Source organism: Carettochelys insculpta, chromosome 1 (genome assembly GCF_033958435.1).
Source record: "Carettochelys insculpta isolate YL-2023 chromosome 1, ASM3395843v1, whole genome shotgun sequence".
In the NCBI taxonomy this organism is placed as follows: Eukaryota; Metazoa; Chordata; order Testudines; family Carettochelyidae; genus Carettochelys; species Carettochelys insculpta.
The window spans coordinates 227,306,310-227,318,389 of record NC_134137.1 but is presented as its reverse complement, the minus strand read 5'-3'; positions in this window follow the sequence as shown (position 1 = coordinate 227,318,389).

Below are 12,080 nucleotides of genomic sequence, written 5' to 3'. Positions count from 1 at the left end.
CTGGAATGTTTTTATGGTGGGGTGTGGTAGTGTGTATGTTTTGGAAGGTAGGAGAGAGGGTTTTGTGCTCAATTTTTACCTGAGAAATATCAGCATATCAATTCCTGTCTTCCCTTCTTTTGCTGGAAGACTTGTGGGTAGTCTCTGAAACATAGGTTGTTAGCTTTCTCAGAGCTTTATTGAAGAGGCAGGGATGTTAAATCTCAGGCATCCTTATAATTAATGCTTGTTTGTCATTTAAGTGAATAGTTAACCAAAAAAAACCACACACACACACACTGAAAGGTGTCCAGCCCACCCAACTACCACAAGCTGGCCTACTTTGGGTATGTCTACACTGCAAAGTTATTTTGGAATTACGTCTGCTGTTCCCAAGTAACTTTGCAGGCATTTACAAAATGCAATCACTATTTCAAAATTATATCAAAATAGTGGACGGCATATTTCAAATTTGGCAAACCTCATTCTATGAGAAGTAGCGCCTACTCTAAAATAGATATTTTGGCATAGGGGCTATGTAGGCAAGAAATAGGGGCTATTTCGAAATAAGTTATAGTGCCTGTATGGGCTTTAATCCAAAATAGGCTCTATTGTGTCACAGCGCTCTATTTTGAAATAGCTGAGTACTAGTTTGATATGCATTTTATGTGTAGGTGTGCCACTTCTAAATAAGCTATTCTGGAAAAACAATGAGAACTCCTGTGGCACCTTACAGACTAACAGATATTTTGGAGCATAAACTTTCATGGGGAAAGACCTGCTTTGTCAGCTTGTGTTCTAAAAAAATCTGTTAGACTGTGAGGTACACAGGCCTTCTCGTTGTTTTTGCGGACATAGCCTAACACGGCTACCCCTTCCATACCATTCTGGAAAATCTCTTCTGGAGTAGTTTATTTCAAAATAATGCTGCAGTGTAGATATAGCCTTAGAGCTCTGAAAAGCAGTGTCTGTTAGTCACAAGTGTACCCTAGACTTTTTTGCATCAGCCAGCTTGGTAGGGGTGCTGACACTGGGTGCTTTAGGGCTTGAGCAACCCTGGAAAAAATAGCAGATGCTCAGCATTCACAAAGCATTACCCTGCCTGTGTTCTGCCCTGAGGCCTAACTTCTGCTGAGCCTCTTCCCTGAAGCCCCCTGTCACTTGCTTTTCTCTGCTGCCTCCTTCTGTCACTCTCGTTCAAGGCAGAAAGGAGCAAGTGGGTGGTGCTCAGTGAATGAAGTGGAGGGGAGCAAGCGGCAGGCTTGGGGAGGGTCTTGGGGGAAGAGGAAGAGAAGGCGTAGAAAGACATGGAGTAGCGGTGAGCCCCAGAGGAATGAAACTGAGCAGGAGTGAGCTGTTGGGGTGGAGCACCCACAAACAAAACCAAAAGTCAGCACATGTGCTTGGCACCATTTTAAAGCACCACCGTAGCTAGTGTAAAGGATTCTGGGAATTACTGGGAACTGAAAGTGTCTGCTTCATACAAAAAGTGCAGAAAAAAGGGATCTGTTTTGGAAGGAGGAAATTATATAAGGGACTGGCTATGTCAGTGACGGTACAAGAGCAGGCAGCGATGAGTGCGTAGGCATCAAATCCCCTTTCATCAATTCACTTCAGGATAGCCCTGACCAAAGAAATCCTCTATTGTCCACAGATGCCTGGAGGGGAAGGGAGGGGGTAGAGCAAGAGCAGCCAGTTTCAGAACTGTGGCTGACCATGCTCAGTCTGTGTGAGCATGCTCAGGACAAACCAAGCAACAAATCCGTGGGGGCCCATCAACCCTCATGTCCCTTCTACACCTGACACCCTGCCTCTGCTAGAATAAGAGAGGAGTTGTAGGTTTATGATCCATTCAGTTCTTGGGCTCTGGCTTAAGATTTCTTAATGAGAAGACCATTTTTATGGTAGTTTCCAAGGTATAGACACATGCCTCACTGTCCCACCTTCCAAAATCAGGATTCTCTGGTCCACCAACATCTGTGGTCCAGCAGGAACATGGAAGTTACTGGATCAGAGAGCCCTGGGCCATGAGGCTGTTGGGAACGGAGTCTGGCAGGGCTTGTTTACTAAGGCTGGAGCCCAGGGGGTTGGGGCAGTGGCCAGCAGCCCCTCAGGGGCTGGGGCTAGCACCCCTGGGGCTGGTGGCTTGCGCTGCATCCAACAGCCCACCTGCATCTGGGATCTGGGCCAGCATCAGCTCAGCAGGGACCTGAGCAGGCCAGAGGTAGGGGCTGCAGGGTCTCAATGTGGGGGACCAGAGGCAGGGGGCCAGTGAGGTGTGGAGCTGGCAGGAAAGGGGGCCGGAGGCAGGGGATCTCCCTTTGTGCAGTAAATTCCCTCATTCAGGACTGGTCAGGTCCTGAGCATGCTGGCCAAGAGAGGTGCAATACGTACTTTTCAAGTGCATGCTTTGTTACCTAGATCTCCCCATCATGATCCCAAGCTCTTACTTACAAATATAGAACTCCACAAACTTCTGTTGTGGTTGAGCTGCATAGCAAAGATTAGCCTCAAATACTGATATAGTAAGGAGACCTTAGCTGTGTTCTGTTTTTCTTTTCTGCTATGGTATCATTTAGTTGAGTTATGCTTGCTGTGCCCCCTGGTTTTAACAATACACAGGCTATAGTTCCCCACCCATTTAACTTGAGCAGGCAAATTCCCACTCAGGACCCTATACTGGACCTGTGCAGTGACATTCAGGAAAGTGGGTAGTAAATAAAACACAAAGGCCTGTTTTATATAGGACGTCAGGCTGGTTGATCCTTCTGTTGACAGAGGCTATAAAAGACACGAAAAGGCGGGGGTCTACAACAAGTCTTTAAGGACTTGTTCATGGCTCCCGATGATATAATTGCAAAGTTAAAAAAACAAAAAAAAAATCTCCTGATTTATTTTCAATAAACAGCCCAAAAATGAACAACTCAAATCTCAATAGCAAACAATGTGTGATCTCAAAATGTTGGATAACTCTCTCTAGCTTCCTCCAGGGAGAGAGAAGGTTCGGGAGTGAAAGTCAGGAAGACAGTGGTACAAACACACATGTAAAGTGTGAGGAAATAGAATATGTAAAAAGTTTGTGAAAGTCCTGCAGTAAACATGCATCACATTACAAATTATTGTGGCTTTGTCTACACTAGCATTTCTCTTTCGAAAGAGGCATGCAAATAAGGGAAATCAAAAATGTAAATGAAGTACAGATTTACATATCTGGCAACTCATTTGCATATTTTTTTGAAATAGCTTCTGGTGACTGGTGCTTTTCCACTTTGTAAACGTATTACCTTTTAGGTCAAAGATGAGCTAGGAGAGCACAAGAAGTGTCCACACTTGTATTTTCTTAGACTGGGGATTGGCAACCAAAATGGCAAGAAGAGACATTTTTTTCCAGTTTAGTAAAAAAAAAAACTTCAATAATTCAAGAGCCGCAGTGCGTGTGAATATGAGATGGTCCTTAATAAATAAAATCAAACCACGCTTTTTGCAACTCCTATTTTAAGAACAGTGCAAACACTGGCTACCTCTACATGAGTATTTCTCTTTCGAAAGACGCATGCAAATGAGGGGAAATAGGAAATGCAAATGAGGTTTAGATTTACACATCTGGCACCTCATTTGCATATGCTTCTTTTGAAAGAGGCATGACGGTGTAGATGTAGCCAGTGTGTGCACTGTTCTTAAAATAGGAGTTGCAAAAATCTGGTTTGTTTTTATTTATTAAGGTCTGTCTCATATTCACATGAATTGCAGCTCTTAAATTATTGAGGTTTTTTACCAGACAGGAATAAAATGGCTCTTCTTGCTATTTTGGTTGCTGACCCCTGGTCTAAGGAAAAGCAAGTGTCAACACTTCTTGTGCTCCCCTACCTCATCTTTGACCTAAAAGGTAATATGTCTACAAAGTGGAAAAGCACCAGTAACTCTGGGTCAAAGATTTATTAGAGAAAGAGGACTGATGGCTCTGGGTTCTGGACTAAGCTCTGGAGCTTTTCCATAACAACTCTTTAGATTTAGTATCCATCAGTGGTGTAAATTCTGTTTTCACTATGCAGTGGCCCATGCAAACTGAGTGGTTTAATTCTGCTGGTGACAGGTAGTCACACCATAAAAGCCAGCACATATCAGAAATTAGCTTCCTCATTAGCAGTCACATTAGGGAGGTTAAGGACAGAGAGGGGCATGAAGACATTTCATCTCTCCTTCTTAGAAGTGGGGACAGCCAAAAATGGAAGGATATTGGCAGGCTATAGCATGGAAACAATTTGTCCTTCTGCTAGTCTATTCTGTAGCTAAAAAGAGATTTGGTTCTGTGTTGCTGAACTCTGGGGGACCTTTCACAAACAATAAATGGTAATAATTAACCATGGAACCAGCTGCTGGGTGGCCCTGAAGATGAGAGAGTTTTTCACAGTTATCTAGCTCAATAAACGTAAATGTATTTTTTTTTAAACTGCTGCAAAACAAGGGGCTAAATTAAAAAAGAATGAGCAACGCATTTGCATTAATATTCCTGTTTTGTTATTGTATTGTGGTATGTATTCCAAACAGGACTGTGGGCCCTATTTTATAGACACTTTACAGATAAATCACACTTGGCCTGTACCAGCCCCTCAAAAACTCACAGTCCAGGATTTGGCAATAAATGAATATGCAGGCACATGGTGTGTGGGACAGGCGGTTGAAGTAACAATCAGGTGAGACTGCATAAATTAACAAATGTGATTAGTACATTTTAGTTGGACAACAAAAGGCAGGAGAGAAGATCTTTCCTCATGTAAACGAAATGTGAGTATAAACATTATAATCCTATATATGACCCTATCAGAAGGGATTTGTAGTCCTTGAATAGCTTCTCATGCATGTTGTAGATATGCAGAATCTATCAGAATATTAGAGTAAAGTTCATTTTAGATGCTGCGATACAGGATGAAATTCCCTGTGGTTTCTGCTGGCATCTCTGCCTGGGACATATGGTGGAAGGTGTCACATCAGATTTCCAACTGGTCTTGTTACCTACCAGTGACAAAATCCATCAGTGTTACTCCACATGGCAGTACTAGTATAGTCCCATCTAGTCTTGTTCATATTGGTCTGTTTCCCATGCCTAGTGATTTTGTTTGGCTTGTGACAAAATATAGACATATGGTCCTGTGCTCTGATTCCCATTACTCTCCTCAAGCCAAGCAGGATAGGGATGCATTGGTGTTTGGACTGGAGATATTCACGAACGTAGGTTGTACAGGCAGTGGTGACGGATGGGGATTCAGTAGTTGGGGCTTTTTATTGTGATTAATAACTGTGTTGCCATAAGGCCGAGAGACCACAATCAGGATGAGGATCCCCTTGTGCTAGCTACAGCAGAAATCATGGATAAATATAGGTTCCCTTCCTCAAAGAGCTTACAGTCTAAGATAGGGGTTAGCACCCTGCAGCTCCAGAGCCACATGCGGCTCTTTAAGGAGCCACTTGCAGTTCCAAACGCTGCTGCCACTGACTCCACTTGTGGCTCCAGAGGTTGCCACCGTTTAAACGAAGCCCGCTGTTCAAACAGGATTGAGCTCTTTTGTTTAAGCAGCGGCAGCCTCGGGAGCCGCTGAACAGTCAGCCATCACAGTGGGAAGCTTGCAGGGCACAGAGCTACGGAAAAGAAAGTCCCCAGGGTAGGGAGCTGCTCCACATGGGGGAACCCAGCTTGCAGGAGAGATGTGTGGAGAGGCAGCTGAGCAGATAAGGTGGCAACAGGGGGGAGCAGTGGAGGGGAGGCAATGGCTGTGGAAGAGCAGCAGCAGCTTGTGGGCTCCTCAGCTGAGGCAGTAAATCCTGGGGACGGTGGGGAGGTTTGGGGCTGAAGGGGTTAAACCTGGGGGTGTGGAGCAGGTTTGGGGGTTGAAGTGGGTAAAGCCTGGAGATGAGGGTAACAACTTGCTAACTGATACAAATCGTGTATGCACCACTTTTAAAACAAGGGTGACAAAATCTATGGTTTGTCTTTATTTATTAAGGACAGTCTCAAATTCATATGCACAGCACTTTGAAATATTGATTTTGTAGCTGAATTTGAAAAAAATGGCTCTTCTCACTTTTGGTTGCGGGCTGCTGGTCTAAGAAGACAAATGACACTTGCAAGCTCTGGGGGGAAGGATACAAACTAACAATACAGTTATGTACAATACATGCATTCAAATATATTTGATTGCTATAGATCAGTGGTTCCCAAACTTTTCGGCATCGTGCCCCACTATTTTTGAGACACCCTCACGTCCCCCCACCTCTTCTTTACCATCATCCAACCCCCCTTTTAACAAAACATTCAATTTGTAATTTAAAATAAACAGAAAAACTTGATATAAAAGTGTTGTTTAAAATTAAAAAACACACAGATAGTTTTTCTTGGCCCCTTAAGGGTTCCTGGTACAGCCCTAGTTGGCTAGCTGCCTGAGTCCTGTGCCAGCCGCCCGGACTCCTCAGACCTGCGCTGCTAGAGCTGCCTGCCTGAGCCTCGCACCACCAGGACTAGCCACCTGCCTGCCCTCCAGCTACCAGAGCCAGCTGCTGGGGCCAGCTGCTGCCCAAGCCCCACACTGCCCAGGCAGCCAACCGCCCACCAACCCAAGCCAACCGAGCCCCACATTGCTAGGGCCAACCACCTGCCTGCCAGCCTAAGCTGCCTGAGCCCCACACTGCTGAAGCCAGCCACCTGCCCCCCAGCCTGAGCCCTGCGCTGCTAGGGCCAGCTACCGGCCTGAGCCTTGCGATGCTGGGGCCAGCCAACCAAGCCCCATGAATCCTGAAAGCTGGCTGGCCTCCTGACCCCCTCAAGCCTCGCAAACCACCCATCTGAGCCCCTCCCCTCCCACAAAGTCACATACCACCAGTTCCCCACTTTTATCCCATCCCCATCCCCCTAACTTGAGCCAGGCACCCCCAGCTCCCATCTAACTCCATCCTCCACAACCCGCACTCACCTTTGCACATGCCAGGTCACCCACATAAAATGGCAGTGGCTGAGAGACAGAAGCAAAAGGTGGGGGGAATGATGGAGGGGTGGGTTGCCTCATGCCCCCCCTAGAATTTCTTCATGCCCCTCCCCAGGGGGGGACGCTCCCTAGTTTGGGAAATCATGTGATAGCTAAGAAAATGTCACCTATCTCCATCTACTCTCAGAGCCCAGGCAGCCTGAACTGATGGATTCTTGTAAATGATATTGCCAAAGAAAACACAATAGATTTTTAATAGAGCTGGTTGAAACTCAGAACTTCTGTTGGGAGAAATCTCACTGAAATTGTTACAATCTTGAAAATGTTCAGTTTTGTTAAAATGGCATTTTCCAGCGAAAAACTGCTTTGACAAACATTTTTCTGAGAAGTTCTGATTTTTAATGCACGTGTTCAGAAGCCTAGTTTTCCATAAACATGCAGCAGGTTTACTGCATAAACTGTGTGTCTGCCCTCTTTTGGGCTTTCATGGCCTTTCCTCACCTTATCTATCATCTCTCACTCGTTATTTTTGATTAAAAATGGCGTTTTGATTTCAGATTTGTTCAGTTTAAAAAAATGACATTGGAAATGGCTGAATCAAAGTACACTTTGAAAATTGTTTCAAGTCACCTGAAGAATTTTGGTAGATTTGAAATTAATCTTTTTTTTTTTTTGAGTTTCAATTGATGCAAAAATTTGAAAAATGAGTTTCAGTTTAATCACATTTTATTTCTGGATTTTTCTGTTTGGCTCCCGAATCAAAAAGTCCATTTTTTTCTCAGTACTAAAGCTTAGCCACTGCTGGTTCAGACAGCAAGATATTAAACTGTTAGGTGCGGCCAGTAGATAATGAATCTAGTCCAGTATTTCACAACCCAGGGTACATGTACCGTGAGGGTACTCGGAGGTTTTTCAGGAGATACATCAACTCATCTAGCCTAGTTTTACAGCAGCCTACATAAAAAGCTCTAAGAAAGTCAATACAAACTGAAATTTCATAGACCAGGATGTATTTATGCTGCTGCGTATATTATTCACTGAAATGTAAGGACAATATAATCCAATTGATTTGTTTTGGAAAGATATATTAAAAAAATAGAAAGTAAGCAAGTTTTCAGTAATAATGTGTTGTGATGCATTGGTATTTTTATTTCTGATTTTCTAAGTTTTTAAGTGAGGTGAAACTTGAGGGTAAACAAGATAAAGCACACTCTTGAAAGTGGTACAGTAGTTTGGAATGGTTGAGAGCCACTGTTTTAGTCTTACCTCCTGTATAAAAGGCCATAAAATTCTCAGAGCAGGTCCCTTAGAAAAACACCCAATTTTGATTTTAAAATTGCCAGTGATGGAGACTCTACACAGATCCTTGGTAAATTTTTCCATTGATTAACTACCCTAGCTGTTAACATTTTCCCATGTTATACCTTTCTCTGCAAGACTGAAAGCCTGTTATCAAATAGTTATTCCCCATGTAGGTACTTGTAGACTGTAACCAAATCATTCCTTAACTCTTTCTTTGTTAACTTAGTAATTGAGCTCCTTGAGTCTATCACTATAACATGTATGGTTTCTAATCCTTTAATAATCCCATGGGTCATCTCTGAACCTTCTTGATTTATCATCATAGTTCTTGAATTAGAACATTGGAACCGGATGCAGTATTCCAGCAATGTTCACACCAGTGTCAAATACAGGGCTAAAATGACCTCTGTGCTCTTTTTGAGATTTTATGTTCCCTCACACTAGTCCTTTCAACCACCGCATCAGAAGGAGCTAATGTTCAGCTGATTAACCACCACAACCCTAAATCTTTTCAGTCATTGCTTCAGAGGACTGACCCTACTATTTGTAAGCGTGACCTACATTCTTTGTTCCAAGATAAATATGTTTACCTGAATTTAAATTTCTTCTGAGGGTATTCTGCACCAAAAAATTAAAAATCCTGTGCATGATATTTGAAAATTCTGCAAAATTCTTCAAATTTTATTTGTCAAATAAATGTGATGGCTCCCATGTGGCAGAGGACAGCTACAGGCCACTGCTTACACAGAAGTAGGAGATCACTGTTCAGTTTCCCCACTTCACTCCTGGGATGCATACTCAGTGGTGAGGCTTCACCCAACCTTGACATGTGGCAAGAACTGTGTCTGCCCCAGAAATACCTGAGGACTTGCTCACTCCATGCTAGTTACACCAGGTGTGGGCAGATGAGCTCAGCAAGGCAGGAACCAAGTGTGAAGGAGTATTTTGTGGGGAGAACCACATGTAGGTTGAGAGATTTCTATGTAGGGCAGTCTAGATGCAGCTGGTTCAGCAGGGGATCTGGATGCACAGGGGCTCATTGGAGGGTTGTGGGTAAAACAGTAATGGGTCTATGTGAGGGGGAGTCTGGGTGAAGGTGTTTGGGGCACAGCAGGGGGGTCTGGGTATGGGAAAGATAGAGCTTGGCAAGGGGGTTCGGGTGTGGGCAGCTCAGAGGAGGGGTCCAGATGTGGGGGCGGGACTCAGTGAGATGGGGATCCAGATGCAGCTGGTTGGATCTTGTTGTGATTGGCTAGGTGCAGGGAGATCTGGGCTCTTTGGACAGGTTCTGTGTTTGTATGTGGGGAGGGGGTGATGTTCAGCAGGAGGGTCTGGGTAGGAGTGGGTCTGGATGCACGGGGGTTGGGTGAATGGGATATCATCTTCCTGTAAAGGGATCCCTCTCCTTGCAGCTAAGGAGCAATGGGAGCAGGGATTTGTGGGGAGAGTTTGCAGAGCTTCCTGCAGCTGTGGAGAAAGTGAGGGCTGATTCTGCCCCAGCCCTAGATGCCATGCAGGAGATAAGGAAGCCCTGTCTTCCCCAGCCCAGCAGGAACTACCAGCTTAACCTAGCACAGGGTAGGAGTCACCATCTTGGACCTCCACAGTACCATCTCGTGCCCCACAGAGATTTATCTCTTTGGCGGCTGCCCTGGGCACCCAAAATATACAGCTGGGAAGGGTTTCATGATCACTCTTGTGGGTTCCCTTTGCTTGCCCATCAGAAAGTTATTTTTCCATGAGGACGTAAATTCTGATCATGTACAGTGGATTATTAAATGCATATTGCTTGCTTTCACCCTATGTACCAAGTGATCCAGCTTGTTCTGTATCATTGACCTATCCTCTTCATTACTTACTGCTCTCTCAACTCTGATGTCATCTGCAAACTTGATTGGTGATGACTTTTTTTCTTCCAGGGCATTGACCAAAATATTGAATGGCATAGGGCCAAGAGCTAGTCCCTCTGGTACTCCATTAGAAACTCATATGTCTGACGATGAGTCCTTGTTTACAATTACTTTTTGAGACCTGTCAGGTAACAAACTTTTAATCCATGTAATGTGTCATGTTAGTTTTATATCATTCAAGTTTTTAATCAAAATATCATGCAGTTCTAAGTCAAATGCCTTCCTGAAGTAATTATATCAACATAATTATCTTTATTAATCAAACTTGTAGTCTTGTCAAAAGAGAGCTCAAGTTAGTTTGAAGGGATTTGTTTTCCATAGTCCCATGTTGATTTGCATTAATTATATTACCCTCTTTTAATTCTGTATTAATCAAATCAACTGTTTCAGCCACTCTTGTTTTGCCTGACACTGATGTAATGTCAGTCCTTTAATTACATGGATCATCACATTTACGTGTTTTAAATATTTGCACAACATTAGTTTTATACAGTTTTCTGGAACTCGATAAATGTTCCAAGACTGTTGAAAATCAACAGTTATGGTCCTGAGAACTCTTTTTCTAAAACTCTTAGATGTGAGGTGTCTGGATGTGCTGATTAAAATGTGTCTGTTTTTAGTAGCTGCTGTTTACCATCCTCCTAAGATGCTAATAGGCTGAAAAAAGTGCTATATTAAGATCTAACTACTTCATCTGTTTTTTTCCCCAAATACAGAAAAGACATGTTTATAGAAATGCTTTTCCCTTTTCTGCATTTTTCTTGATAATTCTATCTTTTATCTCTTGTGTTCGTCTTCCTGGATCAGTAGTGGTGACAATGTACTTGGAGCTGTACAGTGCACAAAAGTATAGATGGTCCTTGCTGTCAAGAGCTTACAGTCAAGCACGGTCTTTCTAGATTCTCTCCGTAGCATGGCATGTGTGAAAAGATGCCAATTTTCAGATAAAATGTAAAGCTAAGGGGTCAAATCTTTCCCCTATTTAAGTTACTGGAAAATTAGCAATGACTTCAATTAGTCCAGGGTCTTGGCCGCTAGGGACAAATAGGGTGTGTCTACACTTGCATTCCTCTTTTGAAAGAGGTAGGCGAATGAGGAAATAAAAAATGCAAATAAGATACAAATTTGCATATCTGACACCTCTTTTGTATATTCCTATTTTGAAATTCTTCTTTTGAAAGAAGAAATCCAGTGTAGATGCTGCTCTTTCGAAAGTAAACCCCATCTTCGAAAGAATCCTTCTTCCCATAAAAAAAGGGAAGAAGGATTCTTTCGAAGATGGGGTTTATTTTCGAAAGAGCAGCATCTACAGTGGTTTTCTTCTTTCAAAAGAAGCTATTTCGAAATAGGAATATGCAAATGAGGTGTCAGATAAGCAAATTCATATCTCATTTGCATTTTTCGATTTCTTCATTTGCATACCTCTTCGAAAGAGGAATGCAAGTGTAGACACACCCATAAGAATTCCAAGCACCTTCCAGGAAAGTGCAGGTAACTCCAGGGTTCTTAGTGTTGCCATCTTTCTTACACGGCCGCCATTCATGGTAACGGTTCCCGGTCCACCGGTTTGGGAAAGTTGGCAACCTTAGACTCTATCCAGATTCTAACTAGTGCAAATATATTCTGTCTTCCAGAATTCCTCATGCTAGAGATAGTCAAAAAAGGAAAAGGAGAAAATGTTTATTTTTTAGAAAACATTCTCCCTTTAAAAAAATTCAGAATCAGTGACATGGATTGAGCCAGCTTTAGTGGTTGGTTGAAAAGCAGGGAACATTTTTCATGAACGTTCTATTGAAAAGTTTACCAAAAGTTGTCAAAATTTCAAAATGCAGAAAGTTCTGACCAGCACTAATGAGTATAGAATCCTTCTTTGCTTCTGTCCCTACTTCTGTCTGTGTAGCATTGCTGTACA